This window comes from Apodemus sylvaticus, chromosome 2, assembly GCF_947179515.1.
Source record: "Apodemus sylvaticus chromosome 2, mApoSyl1.1, whole genome shotgun sequence".
Taxonomy (NCBI): Eukaryota; Metazoa; Chordata; class Mammalia; order Rodentia; family Muridae; genus Apodemus; species Apodemus sylvaticus.
The window spans coordinates 163,773,313-163,789,631 of NC_067473.1; the positions used below are offsets into that span (position 1 = coordinate 163,773,313).

A 16,319-nucleotide genomic window follows, 5' to 3' on the forward strand; every position below is an offset into this window, starting at 1 on the left:
TACAGCTGGTTTTGAATTAAAATGTGGGTACTGGGAACTGAACCCAGGTCCTATGCAAAAGCAAACAAAGAATTTGGAATTCTTAGCAACTTAACCACTGGGCCATCTCCCCAGCCCCATTTCCTTTTTTTAAAGAGACAGAGTCACAGTTTTCTACTGCCCAGTCTGGCTATAAATTCCTGAGGTCAAGCAACCATACCTCAGTCTCTCAAGTAGCTGGGACTGCAGGTGGGTTACCACCTGCTTTTATTTTTTTATTTTGAGGGAATGGGTGAGACAGAGTCTCTCTGCACAGCTCTAGCTGTCCTGGAATTCAATATGCAAGCTAGGCTGGCCTCAAACTTGCAGAAATCCACCTGCCTCAGCCTCCCAAGTAGCTTGGACTGCAGATGGGCCACCACCTACTTTTAAACTCTTCATATCCCTGTCCTTACCAGAAAGTCACATGTCCAAAGAATCTGACATGAGAAAGATCTGGGACCTTGGACACAGCCTCTGGTATTCCAGAGTCCTAGTCTGTGACATGACAGTAAGGCTACCTCCCTCTGGAATTACTGGAAAGATTAGTGATGGAAAAGTGAGGAGAAGTGTTCAGTCACTGTGATAAGAACCTAGAAGACACAAAACAAATGATAGTTCTTTCAAAAAAATTATAATACATAACAAAACTACCAAAAAATTGTCTAATCCTCTGCCACTGGAGGAGATTAAAGACTCACACAGCTGTCTCACTTGTCTGACACTTATCCAGCCCCAAATGCCTGCAGGGACTCAAACCGTGAGGTGCGTGCCAAACCCTGAACTTCAGCCCCAGGGCAAGGGAGGACAGTAAGCACGGCCAGTCTGGCAGCGGGCAGCTGGTCAGAGTGGAGTCCAGGAGCTCCCAGTGAGCTGCACACAGATGGGGCGAGGACAGGCCACAGCAGACCACAAAGAAGCGGCTGGCCAGGCCAGGGCTCTGGGAGTACCAGGAGGAGCCAGTGGGGAAGAGGCTCAAGGAACAGTGGCTCCTCCCAGCAGGACCAAGCATGTGACAAGAATAACAACCCTCCTCTGCTGACACCCCCCTCCCCCCACCCCTACCCCTGCCCAGGCAAAGCTGCCATTGTTCACAGGGACAGCAGAGGTGAGTCACTGTGACATTGTCTACCACTCTATCAGCAGGAAACAGCTGGACTGGCCAATACACCAAATGCAGGAAACCTCAATCTCCCCAGGGCCCCTTCCCTGTTTAGACACCCAGCATCCTGCCTGCCTGTCCCCTTGAGAGCCCTGACCAGCCTCAGGCATCCATCCTGCACAGACAACTCCGTTTCCTGCCTCCGTGTTTCTGAGGCAAAACTCTGAGCCGCATTTTGGAGACCTTAGAGCTGGTGGCTCCTGGACGACATGAAAACAGGCAACAGGCAGAACAATGGCACTGCATTAATTCAGGAAAGACATTTTCCCTAGACTAATGCCCGGGCAGGTGGGCACCACCCAATGCCACAGCATGTTCAGACAGGACAAGGATCATTCTGCCTCTGAAAAGGGGGTGGGGGGATTCTTCCCAACTTCCTTATCTACAGATTTGACACAGACTGGTACAGATAAAGGCCCTTTCCATGCTGAGATTCATAACCAGCTAAAACAAACAAACAAACAAACAAACAAACAAACAAAACACAATAAAGAAGGTGGTTTGTGGCCTCAAGTCAGAAGACAGCCCCACCTGTGTCCTATCTCCAAAGTTTCTTAGCTGTGTCTCCTGGAGCGCACTTTACTTGACATCCTTTGATGAAAGTCTATAGCAAGTGTCTATGGGGGATAGAATGTAAATTAGTGAGGTTAACATAGCCACATCCTCACAAGGTCAAGACCAAATGATCCAGCACTTCTGTGGCAGAGGCAGGTGAAACTCTGTGAGCTCCATGCCAGACAGGGCTATATATACTAAGGTCTTGTTTCCAAAACAAATGATAGGTAGGTAGGTAGATGGATGGATGGATGGGTGGGTGGGTTGGTAGGTGGATGGACGGGTGGGTGGGTAGGTGGATGGATGGATGGGCAGATGGATGGATGAATGGATGGATGGATGGATGGATGGGTGGATAGGTAGATGGATGGATGGATGGTTGGATGGATGGATGGATAAATGGATGGGCTGAAGTTCAAGTCCGTCAGGGTGGCTATAAGTTTCAACTTACCCAGCCTCAATCCTCATGTATATAACTCTCTCCTGGTTGAGGTATGAGCTCTAACCCTGAACAGTATCACTGGGGCCTGAATATATCCATGTCTATATGGGATTCATCTTATTTTAAACCTTAGCCTCCAGGGCTGGGCGTGGGGGCACACACACCTGTAATTTAGCACCTGGGAGACAAAGCAGGAAGGTCAGGAGTTCAAGGTCATCATCTCTGACTACAGAGTGGATTCCCAGCCAGCCTGGTTTTCATGAGACTCTCTCTCAAAAGTAAACCAAATCTCCATCTCCACTTCTAAGGATTACAGTAAAAAGAACAAAAATAAAAAACAAAAAACAAACCCCAGCTGGGGTAGGAAGTGATGGGATCGAGGCTGCTCAGGGTTTCATGAAGTTACTTCAAGAAGGTCCTAGGTAGCCGGGCGGTGGTGGCACACGCCTGTGATTCCAGCACTCTGGGAGGCAAAGGCAGGAGGATTTCTGAGTTCGAGGCCAGCCTGGTCTACAGAGTGAGTTCCAGGACAGCCAGGGCTACACAGAGAAACCCTCTTGAAAAAAACAAATACAAAAAAAAAAAAAAGATGGTACTTGATAAGTGACAATTAACTCAGCAGAGCAGAAAGGGACTTTAGGAAGACCCACCCAAACTTTCATTCTTCCCAAAGGAAATATCACTTGACAAAGCCCTGGGACTGAGCCATAACCGAGAAGGAGCCGGTGACATGGGCTGAGCTGTCCCCAGTCCCACATAGGTTCCCTGAATCCAATCTCTCTTGCACATGGACTAGTATTATCTATCGCCCAGTGCTGGACAGCTGTGCCTCCTGAGCACTGGTCTCCAAACTATCATGCAGCCCCTTCCCTGGGGGAACATCTGTATCCCACCTGTAGCACCTGGCCACACAGCAGGCAGGTGATGCATCAAGGTGTTCTGATCTTATGCTGAGTGTGACTCATGATGCGCACTCTACGCCCAGTCCTGTTCTATCCCAGCCTGGAGTAGGTGGGAAAAAATACGGGGACAGCAATGGGGAGAGAGAGGGGACAAGGGCGGGCTGCCAAGCTGAGGCTGAGCAGCTGAAGGTGACGGGAGGGCACAGGAGGAAAGATGGATCCTCAGCAGGAGAGCACTACTGCTGCTGGCCTTCTGCCTCCTGCCAAGTGTCCTGATGAACCAGCAAGGAGCAGGTCCTGCAGGTTTGACCAGCTTGGTTCCAAAGCTCTGAGCTTCTGGGCAAAGGGGAAGTCCTGCCCCTGGGACCCTGTTTTAACTTGTTCTCAAAAAAAAAAAGTGTCACCCTTGAGGGCTCTAGGAATTAGGAATTTGGAATTCTTCCTGCTCTCTAAAGCGTACACTATAAAGCTTTCCAGTTCACACCAGCTGAAAAGCAAGCCTCCTCTGTTGGAGACAGAGCAACTTGGCCGATGGACCGGCTCTCCTGAGGCAGGCCATTCAAGTGGAAGAACTTTGAAGGCTGAAAGGGCCTTAGTGACCAGGCACAAAGCCCTGGGGTTACAGTAGCAAGGCCCAGGCCTAGAGAGAGACGTGATGGGCCTGAGGTCGCACAGCCAGTCAAGGTAGACCGGCACCATGGTGGGGACCCGTGCCCACCAGGCCTGTGCCTTTCTGGGCAGGGGAGCTCAGCGCAGTTCTTTCACACAGGAATACTTGCCAGAACACGGTATGCTGTCTCCTGCAGCTCATCTCTTCCTGGGCTCTTAGAAAAATCTGTATTTTGAACAAAGGCCAAGGTCACCCACGCCTTTGGATGCAGGTTTCTAGAGAGGAGGAAGATGAAAGTAGGGACTGGAAGCTCCGGCAGTGGCAGTGAGGAAGCAGGTACCTCCCATCGTACCCTGCTGGGAGGACCCCGGGTCAAATACACTGCCCCGCCCTCCAGGCACAAGCTGGGTGGGTGGGAAGGGGGTGGGTAGCTGGACTTCCACAGGTGCACGCACGTCATGTGATTACCAAGCCTCGCAAAGTCAAAGAACAACTGAACTCCCACAGGCTTCCCTGGGCTCAGAGCCAGGTCCTTATATGAAAAGTAGAGACTTTGGGGGGAGGGTGACCCCCCCAGGCTTCAGTTTGCTTCCCTGACTGTGTGGGGAGTTTTAAAGCCACATTCAAGCCTTGACGCCCTAAAACACATGTTAGGCACCCATCCAGCACATGTGAGGTACAGCAGAGAAGGCTAGCTGTTCACCTTCACTTTGTAACCCACACCGTGTCACTTTCTAAACGCCCTGAGGGCAAAGACCACAGCAGCTTGTCCACCGCAGTTCCAGAGAAGGCACTTGGGGAATTTTCTTTTTTGGGGACTTTAGTAACACATCCCCCTAGCTTATAGGTGAGCTAACCTAGGGGGCTGCACCTGCCCACAGTACCCCGGGGGGGGGGGCACGCTAAGCCCTGTGTCTATGCCCGTCTGAAAGCTCTGGGCTGCTGTACAAGGCTGCCAGACCCTCACCTCCAGCTTTCCCCGGCTGTCAATCAATGTTCGGCTCAGCTGGCCAGCCCACAGGTCAAGAGTTCAGTTAGTGTCACCTGGGTGGGCTCCACAGGTCACAGATGAAGAGACTGTCCGCGGCCTGAAGCTGGTTCTCGGGATGTCTGGGTGGTGATTTGCTGAGCGGAGCGGATAAGAGAACACGCCAAGGAGGTCACAGCCTGCCAAGGCAAAGCTTTCCCAGGTGACAGCAAATGCAGAAGAGGTGTTCTAGTGTGTGGGGGGCGGCGAGGAATGTAAGAGCCACACCCCCTCCTTCTCCAGTTCCTGGCTCCTCTACTGCCCCTGCCACCACAGACAGGTGTGCACTGCCTGCCACATGCCAGGCAGGGCTCTGGATGCTGGGCCTCCTACCTCGGTGTCTGAAGGCCGCACGGACCAGGTCCTTTAGTATTCCCACTTTATCTTAAGGAAAGGCCTCATCTAATTTGCCCGAGGTCACAGGAGGACTGGCAGAATCGGGGTACTAACAGGGTCTGTGATGTTCTCATATAGATAAGACACAAGGCCTGGACCCCTCCCTCACAAGCCATCTGGAACTGCAGTTTTGGGTTGAGGGGGTTGTATCATCACCATTACTATTGCTATTACTATTACTAATACTGGTCAAAAGAATGGGATGTGAATCAGATCTCTGGCCCTTCATAGAGATGTGACATCCAAACTTCCCAGAAGGTCATTAACAGATAACTATCTAACCCCAGTTCTAGAGGCCCTAACTAAACCTTCTAAGATTACAGTCTAGCAGGAGGCTTTACCATCAGACCCTTCTGTAACAGCCAGTCTGGTCAGGTCTGTCAATCACCTGAACCAGCTCAACCCCCTTCGGGAAAATCAGATTTTTCTGGAGCACTGGGTCTCAACCTTCCGAATGCTGCAACCCTTTAATCCAGTTCCTCATGTTATGGTGACCCCCAACCATAAAACCATTCCAACGCTACTTTATAACTGTAACTCTGCCACTGTTATAAACTATAATGTGACTATCTGACATGCAGGATATCTGACATGCAACCCCTGTAATAAGGTCACTCAACCTACCAAAGGGGGCGTGACCCACAGTTTGAGAACCAGTGTTCCAGAGTGTGGCCAAAAGGTATGAGGTGTGCTTCAAATGTAGAGCATCACAGAGGTCCCTTGCCATTGTCCACGTCACCCCTGAGAATGTGCTGGGCTCTGGGGTGGCCCCTTTGGCCAATGCCCACCTGTGAACGCACTTTCCTCTCCTCTGCAATAAACTCTACTCCATGGGACTCGTATGAATCCTATGCAGGATCAGAAGGACTGGGGGCCAAGTGGAGGCCATAGGCACAGTGCTGGCGTGGCCTGCAGTGCTGACATGGCCTGCAGTGCTGACGTGGCCTGCAGTGCTGGCGTGGCCTGCAGTGCTGGCGTGGCCTGCAGTCCTTCCACATGGAGCCTGTCACCTCCAGACTGCCCGCCCAACCTACCAAGCCACAGACCGGAGGCAAACTCTGTCTGAGCTCATGGTTCCTAAGAGCACAACTCCGATCTGCTGAGGGAGGCCCACCCAGCAAACGTTCTGGGCCTCATCTGCCTTCAGCCTCCAGGCAGGGATGAGGCAAATGGGAGGCAGGGAGCCCCGAATCTCACAGGATGTTCTGTTCCCACTCCGTCAGAGTCCCAAAACAGATGGACAGGGGACTCTCTGAATGACTCACACACCACAGAAGGCTGGGGGGATGCAACTCAGCTGGAACGTAGTAGAGACAAGCCTGAGGGAGAGGGACGTGCCCCAAACCCAGCTCCTTCCCATGGAGAGCTTTGGGCAGCACGGCCTGGCGTGGGCCTCTCAGTTCCTCGTGGTTACAAAACTAGTAGTTTTTGTTTCCTTTTTTAAAAGATTTATTTCACATACGTGACTGTCTTGCCTATGTCTAAGTCTGTGCAGCACTTCCATGTCTTAGTGCCCACAGAAACTGAAAGGCCGCAATCCCAAGCCTGGGTTTACGGATAGTTGTAAGCTATCATGTGGGTGCTGCGAACCTAACCTGGGTCCCCTACAGAGCACCCTGTGCTTGTAACCACATAGCCAGCTCCCCAGACCCCAAACTATAAGGATTTTCTTCCATGGATAGCAGCAGCAGAGAGACTGCTGGATCCACATGGACTACAGCCACCCTCAAAGATGAGAACCAAACATTAACAATCAACTACAACTTCTCTTGTTATTTCTGCCGATGCGCCTTTATCAATAGGCTGCTTGTCCCAACCTCCTTCACCAGCTCTGCCAGGATGGGGTGGCACTGAGGAGCACTTGCAACCCTTCCTGCAAGGCACACTGCCCACGTGACACCCATCAGGAGGTCTGGGGCTCTGGCCTGCGCTAGCAGCAGAGGGACTCTGGCAGGCCTCATGGGCTATTTGCCTCTTGCTAGCACTTAGAGTGACGTCATCTTCACTTTTGAGCACTGTCTTCCACAAAGCCATTCTTCTGAAAAGGTGAAGATTCCTCATCCCAAAAGTTTACAACTCATTCTGCTGCTGCGTCAACAGCAGCAGTAGTGATCTGGCCCCACCCCTCCAATCCGCCTGGACACAGGGCCAGAAGGCTACAAACGTATTACACTCCCGGAGTGTGTCCAAAGGGGACAGGCACAGAGCCGAGGTTAGCCAAGAGGCAGCTGACGGCACTGGCCAGCAGGCCCCCGGGAGTGGTTGTCACACAGACCACGGAGCCAGCTTGCTCTCCCAGGTCCTGGCAGCGGAGCATGACCAAAGGAACAATGTTCCCAAGTGGAGAAGCCGAACTCCAGGGCTGCCCAGCAGCTAAAAGGAGTCTCCCAGCTATGGAGATGTCCAACGGGGGCCAGGCCCTGATTGGACTTCAGTGTGAGGGACACGGCAAGATGAGGATTCTCTTAGACACTCAATATTGTCCTATAACCCCTCCCCTCTTTTTGAGACAGGGTCTCTCTAAGTAGCATTGGCTGTCCTGGAACTTGCTCTGTAGACCAGGCTGACCTCAAACTCAGAGAGATCCTCCTGGGCGCTGGGATTGATTTTTATTTTCCTTTGTTGTCTCCGAGGCTTCTGCCTAAGTCTGCTAACCTAGGTCTAGTCCTGGAAGCTTCTAGCTTCCACACACTCTTATCTAGGCCTAGAATGTTTTCAGCCTCTGAGACTTACTGCTGAATAAGCTTACTGTTTCTAGTTCTTCCTGATCTCTGGCTGGCAGGTTCAAATCAGTTGCTCTGGCTCAAAACCCCTCTCCATGCTGACTGACTGATTCATTCTGGCTTCTCTCAGTTTCTCCTGAATTGCTCTGCTTGGCCTCATATTAACTTTGTCAATCTGTTCTAATCTTCTGGCTCCTCATTCTCGGGCTCGTTCTGTCTTCACCTGTGTCTACCTTGTTCTCTCTGTAACCTGTCTCTTTACAACTGTCCTGGGAAGACGGCCTCCACTGTCTCTCTGCCCTGCCCCTCCAGTAGCTTCCCTTTCCTCTCTCTTCTCACCAGAGTTGGGCATATCCTAGTCTGTCAAATCCTTCTCTGATCCACCACTTTGTCTGCCACTCAATTAGACATCACTTTCAAACACGGTGCTCCCTCCTACAAACTGACTTTACCCTCATTGTTTATTAAAGGTGTGTATACTAAGGGCGCGGCTGTATTCCAAACAGGGATTAAAGGTGTGTGTAAGGGCGGAGCCACACCACAACTAGAAACAGGTCTTTTTTTTTTTTTTTTTTCAGTAAATAACAAGCTCTGGGTTCACAGAGTGATCAAATATCCTGCAACACACCACTACCTGTCTTCCTACAGCCTTTTCACACACACACACACATACTCACAGATATAAAAAATAAATATTTTCTTGAAAAGAAGTTCAAGGTGGGCTGGAGACATGGCTCAAAGGTTAAGCGCACTTACCCCTCTTGCCGAGGGCAGGATTCAGTTTCCTATACCCACATGGCAGCTCACAGTCATCTGTAACGCCAGTTACAGGGGAGCCAATGCCCTCCTCTGAACTTAGAGGAAAACAAGTACACTATAGTGCACATACACACGTGCATGCAAACACACACACACACACACACACACGTACACACACACACATCAAAAAACATATAAATAAATAAATAAATAAATAAATAAATAAAGTTATTTAAGGTTTAAGTTTAAGAACATTCTCACCTACAAAAGGAGTTCAAGGCTGGCCGGGACTATGTAAGAAGACTCTCTTAACAAAGGCTAACCTAAAGTGGTAGCCTGTTACTTTGGGAAACTGAGACAGGAGCCTTGCCTAAGATTGGGAGGTAAAGATCAGCCCAGGTAACTGTGCAAGACCCTATCTCAAAACCTCAACAAAACAAAGCCTGCAATCAGCCCTCGAGGCGCGTGTTCTGAGTGAAAAGACCACTCTGCCCGTTGACTAATGATGAGCAGACAACACACAGAGACTGTGCCCTTTTCAACGCTGGGACTTTCTTCAGTGGTTTGGTGTTCAATCCTCCAGTATCTCACAAAGAAAGTAAATGAAGTCCTGACGCATGCTACGGCATGGATCCCACCGAATTAAAGGCCAGTCACAAAATACCACGTACCACATGACTCCACCTAGAAGAAATGTGCGGAGCAGGCAGATGTAGAGAGACGGACAGAGCGCGCACCCATGCCTGTCCATGGCTGGGATTGAGAGAGAAGCAGGGAGAGGATGGGAGAGGCTGCCAATGGGATTTCTTTCCGGGCAACACAAATGTTCTAGAAGTGAGAGTGGTAATGGTCACACAACAGAATATGCTAAAACAAAAACAAAAACAAACAAACAAAATCCCACTGAACCATAGCCTTAAGATGGGTTAAGTTTTTAGGGAAGTGAGTTACGTATGAATAAAGCAAACCAGCTGGCCCTCTTTCTTAATTTCAGTACTTTACAAGGAATGTGATAAAGGACAGAGATTATGGAGCTCATTATGGGAAAGCAACAACTCACTACCTCTTGCCAGAGTCCAAGATGTCAGTCAGTCATTCAACAAGTATGCATTGAAAACATAAGGCGTGCATTACCCTGCCTTGGGGGTCAGGGGTCTGTGGGCCCAATCTAACCCACTGCCAATTTTGGTACAGCCTGCAGGCTAGGAATGGTTTCTATATTTTATAAGGTTGAAAAAAAATCAAAAGCAGCATAGTGTTTCCTGACATGTGAAAATTATAAGAAATTTACATTTCAGCATCCATAAATAAATATAATGGGAACTCGGCCATACTCACTCGATGGTGTATTGCCTGTGGACACTTGTGTGAGACAAGGGCCAAGCTGAGGAACTGCAACACGGACCATACACTCTGCAAAGCCTAAGGTATTCACAAGCAGGTCCTTATAGCAAACATGTGGTGCTAGACCAGATGGGAGGGGAGGGGAGAAGGAGGGGAGGAGAGATGGGAGAGGGCAGCCCAGGCCTCTCCCCTCAGACACTGGAGGGCACAGTGAAGACCAGGAAGGTCTGAGAACCACACCCGTGAGTATAAAAACACCAGTGGAGACCACATGGCCATGCAGGAAGACATCTATGGCCCATGAATGCCCAGAACGCGGGGACCCGCCCCACACCAGGGCCAATGAAGGTGTCCCCCAGAGGGTTTAACTGAGAACCTGGAGGAGCTGGCAGGAGTCACGTGTGCAAAGGTTTTGAGGAGATCGAGCTCTGGCTCAGAAAGGCTACTGTCATCATGTCCAAGAACAGGGTGGGGGCAGGGCTTGAATGGAGGCTGCTGTCCTCCCTGCTAGCCCAACTCCCTGGGGAATGTGGTAGAAGTCCAAGAGTTGGTGGTGTTGGAACCTTGTGCCGGGAGACCGGACAAGAAAGGGGAGGAGTGGAGCAGCTGATGTTTAAGTACTGATCACCCAACAAAGGACTAGTTGCTTGTTTTCCAGCATCATCGGGGACACAGTAGAAAACGATGCCCTCTGGTCTTCAGGGAGAAGTGGCATGTGAATCTCAAGCGCTCACAGGACCTCAGGATCCTTCCCCGACAACAAATGCCTGCAGTGTGCCTCTCCAGGGCTTCGGTCTGGATCTGCAATGTCCCCCAAGCCTATGTGTTAGGGGAGGCTTAGACCCCAGACCACGGCTCTAGTACAGTCTCCCCAGGGGAGAGCCAGCGAAAGGCAGCGAGCCACAGAAAGGCAGCGAGCCACAGGGATGTTCCCGTGCAGGGCGTGTGCCCGGGCATCCTTCCCTCTCTCTGAATCTTTTCCTCTCTGTGCTTCCTCAGAGCTTAGCTCTGTTACAAGCTTCCTGCTGTGACATGCTGCCTTGCCAGAGACCCAAAAGAAACAGAGCTGGCTCATCATGGACCAAAACCTCTGACACCACAGCAGCCAAAGAGCGTGTCCCCTCGTCTATGCATTCACCTCGGGCGTCTTCATGCAGCAAAGGAAAGGAAGCTGAGGAATCTTCCCGCCGGCCACAGACCTGCTTCCTCCTTCCCTGACACACACACACACACACACACACAGCCCACCGCTGTGCTACTGCCTGCCCTATGCCCTCCCCTGCTCCCCTGCCTCCACCCCACCAGCCTCCCCCCAAGCACATTTGATGACTCTTGACTGTGGTTGGGGGAGGAGAAACTGAGACCCCCGGTTGCCTTGTTAATGCTTCATGCTTCACTCAAATGCCAGCATGATTCAAGGATCACCAGGCCTCTGAGGGAAAGAGACAGAAAACTAAGATACACACACATATCCTCTCTCTCTCTCTCTCTCTCTCTCTCTCTCTCTCTCTCTCACACACACACACACACACACACACACACAGAGGAACATACTCTCACACACACAAACACATACACACAGGAACTCACTCTCTCTCACACACACACACCGCGAGAAATAGCAAAAATAGCCTCTCCCAAAAGTTAAACTATCACTAATGTCCTCAGAGAAACAAGAGGCAATCCATGTGTATCCATGCTGCCAAAGCAGGGTGCTAGAAAAGGAAGAGCTTGAAGCCATTACATCTCTTGGAACTTAAAGGTATGCTAATTCCAATGAGAGCAGCGGCTGGGTGTGTGGCACAGCAGGAGAGAATGCTCCTCCCCTCCCTCCAGGTCCTGGGTCTAATCCCAGGCCACCTTCTGCCTCGCCCAAAGGGCAGGAGGATAAACCGAGGAAAGATTTCTATGAAGTCCAGTGGGTAAAGCACGTAACACACAAGTGTGGGACCTGAGCGCATCCCCCAAACTCACATAAATCAGACACTTAACTCAGGGCGCAGGATGGCAGTACCAGAACCCTACAGCAGGACCAGGGGCAGGTAGAAACCACCGCCTGAAGAGTGACAGGTGACCCCGCACAGGCAGCAGCAGACAAGGGAGCCTGTCACAAGCAGTGTGGCAGGAGGACCGGACTCTGCATACATGTGTACCTAAGCGCTCACTCACATACACACACACTCTCACTCTCTCTTTCTCTGTGTGTGTGTGCATCTCCCCTACACACACACACACAGAGGAAAAGAGGGGACTAAAACCAGTCTTTTTAAATGAAAGAATCTGGGGGATTTACCATCCAAATTTTAAAAGAGCAAGAAAGAGAATGAGGTGGGTGGGGGAGAAAGAGAGAAAAAGAAGGAAATCACCAATGAAATAATGTAAGAAAATTCCCCCTAATAACTGAATAGCACTGGTTTCACAACTAAAAGAATCCAGAATGCCTAACACATTGGGTGAGAGTTGACCCACAAAAGGCATGCTGGTGTTTCACAAAACGTCAGATTCCGAGAGAAAAGTCAGGCCACCTGCAACGGGTAAAAAGCATAATGGTACTGAACTTTCTGACAGAAACCCTAGGATTTAAAGGAAAATTAAGCAATGCATTGCGCGCGCGCGCATACACACACACACACACACACACACATACATTCCCAGCATACACTAAGCCAATATCAATACATTATGCATGCAGAATAGCTAGCTCAGATCTGTATATCTCACTCTGTTGAGAGCACCTACGACATGACAGATTATTACATCACCCTGTCACGTTTGCCCCAGTGGTGGAAATGACAGATCACTTACTCTCTGCGCACCCGACTCCACAGCAAAGGCAGGATCTTGATGCTCCTCCCTGTCCACAGCCCACAGTACAGAAGGGAGTGAGCACAGGAGCTGAGGGCTGCTGTGAAAGGAGGATGCAGGAGTATCTGAAGAGAAGAGACATGGAAACTGAGTCCTCGGGGATATGTAAGGGAGATACATGAGGTGTCTGCGCAGCAGGAACGGGTGCAGAGGTTCAGGGCCTCGGCACATGTCCATCAATACGCTGACCACAGACAAAAGTTCTAGTTGACATCGGAAATGAAAGGCAGGAATGAACCAAGTCATGCTTAAGGAGTATTATTAAGCCAGGCAGTGGTGGCGCACGCCTTTAATCCCAGCACTTGGGTGGCAGAGGCAAGTGGATTTCTGAGTTCGAGGCCAGCCTGATCTACAGAGTGAGTTCCAGGACAGCCAGGGCTACACAAGAGAAGTCCTGTCTCTAAAAAGCCAAAACCAACCAACGAAAGAAAGAAAGAAAGAAAGAAAGAAAGAAAGAAAGAGGAAAGAAAGAGTATTATAACGCCAATATGCTATTTGGGGGTTACTGGGTGGGGGGGCAGGGATCAACACCTGGTGTCTTCCTCAGTCACTGCCCACTGTTTTTTGAAATAGGGTCTGTCTTTGAACCTTCAGGCTCACATGGCCTTTTGTCAAGGGATTCTTCTGTCTCTGCCTCCCTAGCAATGGGCTTACAGATGTGCACAGCTGGCTTTGGCACAGGTGCTAGGGATCAAACTCAGATCTTCAAGTTTACATGGCAAGCACTTTAGCAACTGGGCTATCTTCCCATCTCTCTACTTGGGGGTCACTTTAGTGGTCATTTCTGGAACAACATGGTAAAGAAAGAAAAATAGAGTCAGGTAAGGCAGGAAGACGGCCCCAAAGCCAGCCTGGGCGATGGTGTGAGACAATGTCAAAGGACCGAAAACAGAAGAGCCGGCCTAAAATAGGATGCTTGGGGACCCCAAAGGAAAAGGCTGGCGCTGGGTGTGACGGACAAGTCCTGGAGAGGCCCAGCAGCACCCTGGGGCATAGGTCACCATGCAGCCATTGTCCTAAACAGAAAGGACAAGCCAGACCCCGAGGGAGACGGGACAGGCACCTACTGTGGGCTGGAGCAGACTGCCCATACCTGGTCCCTCTCTCCCACCTGCATGGAAGGCAGAGCCTGAAGCCCTGGGAAGATGCCAGAGCAGACTAGGAAGGATGACAAATTAGGCTGAGCTATGACGTGAGCGTCAGGCCCCCTCTCCTCTCGTAGCCCTGCCTCCCTACCCTTGGGTTTTACTTGCTGGGTTTCTCAACCACGAGACTGAGACATAGTCAAGGATGAGTAACAGCCTGGCCCCGCACCATGCTTGATCGAATTTATGGAAGTATCTTGGGAGACAGCGCCTTCCTCCCTCTCTCCACAGCCACCGTGGTGATTCTGTACTTTGAAGCTGTTGGCAGTGGTGCCGGTTAGGTTGTTGGGTTTTTTGTTTTTATATTAGTGTGGTGTGTGTGTGTGTGTGTGTGTGTGTGTGTGTGTATAAGACAGAAGATATAAAGTCTGTGGGAGTTATTTCCTTCCTCCCATCATGAGGTCCCAGGGACTGAACTCCGTTCCTCAGGTTTGGTGGGAAGAACTTTTACCTGCAGAGCCATCTCAGCAGCCTAATTTCCAGAAGAGGAGCGAAGTCGAGGACACTGTGACTTGGCTCTGTGGCTGGGAACCCGAGGGCTCTGAGCAGCTGGGAAAAGTCTTTCCCTCAGTGATAACTGTCACCTTCACCTTTCAAAGCAACAGCAAGCCCCCAGGCTCAGGGGCCAAGGGCTGGGTTCTGCTGATTGCACATACTCCAAGTCAGGACAGCTGCCCCAGCTGCAGGTGCCAGGCCCTGCCTCATGTGGCAGGGAGTCACAGCAGGATGCCCCCATCCCACTGCCAGTTCTCTTTCTTGCTCTTGGTAAGGACATAGCTGGCATCTGACACCTCAATCAACACAGCTGGGAGCACTGCAGCACCATGTGCTCAGTCTCTCCAGGTACATAAAATGGGTAAACTGAGTCACTGAGTGACGTCCAGAATAGTAGAGACTGACTGTACCCCGATCAGAAACGCTTGTGTCTTGTCAGCCAATGGGCAATTGCTAGTGGCAGCTTCAAATAAGCACCTCTCCTTGGACCTGGAGTCAGTCTCTCTCTCTCTCTCTCTCTCTCTCTCTCTCTCTCTCTCTCTCTCTCTCTCACACACACACACACACACACACACACACACACACACACAGGCACGCATGCACCATACGGTAAAAGCAAGTGCGTGTGCTGAGTATGGATGTGTATATGAAGTCAAGGTAGACTAGTAGTGAGGCCACGTATGAGTGTGCATGTAAACCTACATACACATGTAAGACACATGGGGACAGCTGGTGTGACACGAGGACAGGAAAGGCACAGAATGTCCTTGAATTCAGACACCCATGTGCACAGTCAATATAAGAGTAATAAACCCCACATCTAGAAATCCGGCGTGTGCCCATGTGCTGGCCCCCTCTCCCCATCACCCCCCCCCCCCACCCCCATCCGACCAGCTCTTTCCTCAGTGCCACACGCGGATGCAGGCAGTTTCCTCAGCGCGGGCCTAGGTTCTTTCTCTGGCTCCTCCCTCAGCCTCACTCTGTGACCTCCATTTTCCCAGCCTAATTTTTCTTTAAAACAAGAAGAAAAGCCCTCCTTGCTTCTTTAGGGAGAGATAAAATCAGGGATTACAGAGTGACATTCTGTGATTGGAAGGTCGCAAAGACAGAGAGAGAGAGAGAGAGAGAGAGAGAGAGAGAGAGAGAGAGAGAGGATGAAATGCTTTAGGGTCAGCTTCACTGGTAACTTTGGAAGGTTCCTCCCCTGGGGAGTCCAAGGCAGTGATCTCCACTCTCCTGCCTCGGGCAAGGAGCTCAAGTCCAGCCCAAATCAGCAGCAGAAAGTTCAGGTCTCTAAACAGCAGGGTGAGTCTGCCTGGTCTGGTGAACACAAAGCCTCAGGGTCCGGGTGGGGCAGTGGGGCGGGAGGGCTGCTGTCTGCAGATGGGGCACAAGTTCCTCTTTGCAAGCAGCCTCCCCATCTGGAACCCATCTGCCTTTCCTTCCACCAAACCGGAGTGAGAGGAGGGGCTGCTCTTCGCCCTCCTGCCCCAGCTAGAGCAGTAGCCCAGGGGCAGGCACTGAGTCAGCCTGACCCTGCCTGAGACCCAGAGCACAGGCTAGCTCAGACTGGCCAGAACCTTTGGGTCCTTAGACACCTCAGCCTCCTCCTCGGCAGGATGGAGACCAAGCTGTGAGGACTAAGTGGGCAGGGCGGACACACTAGGTGCCTGAGGAAGAACTGACATCGCAGCTGTGAATGGAGGGGGGCTGTCACTCCTAAGGCTGGCCCCCATGGGGCTCCCCTCTGCACATCCATGAGAGCTACAGTGTGCGAGCATATGCCTTTAATCCCAGCACTCAGGGAGACAAAGGCAAGCAAGAAGGCTAGCCTGAGCTACATAGTGAGACCCTGTCTCAAACAACAATAACAGCA

General features: G+C 51.0%; 1 protein-coding gene across 4 annotated transcripts in view; it reads right to left on the reverse strand.

The window, feature by feature from the left end:
* Positions 1–16,319, reverse strand: part of Tspan9 (tetraspanin 9) — a 190,023-nt gene that overhangs the window by 149,009 nt on the left and 24,695 nt on the right. Inside the window, exon 1 of one of the 4 annotated variants that reach the window (XM_052174948.1) lies at positions 12,744–12,764. The exons of 2 other annotated variants lie outside the window; for them this stretch is intronic. The gene's annotated coding sequence lies outside the window, so the exon portion shown is untranslated. Of the gene's footprint in view, positions 1–777; positions 913–12,743; positions 12,765–16,319 lie in introns of those variants that run through there. One more of the 4 variants, XM_052174949.1, reaches the window with a different exon arrangement.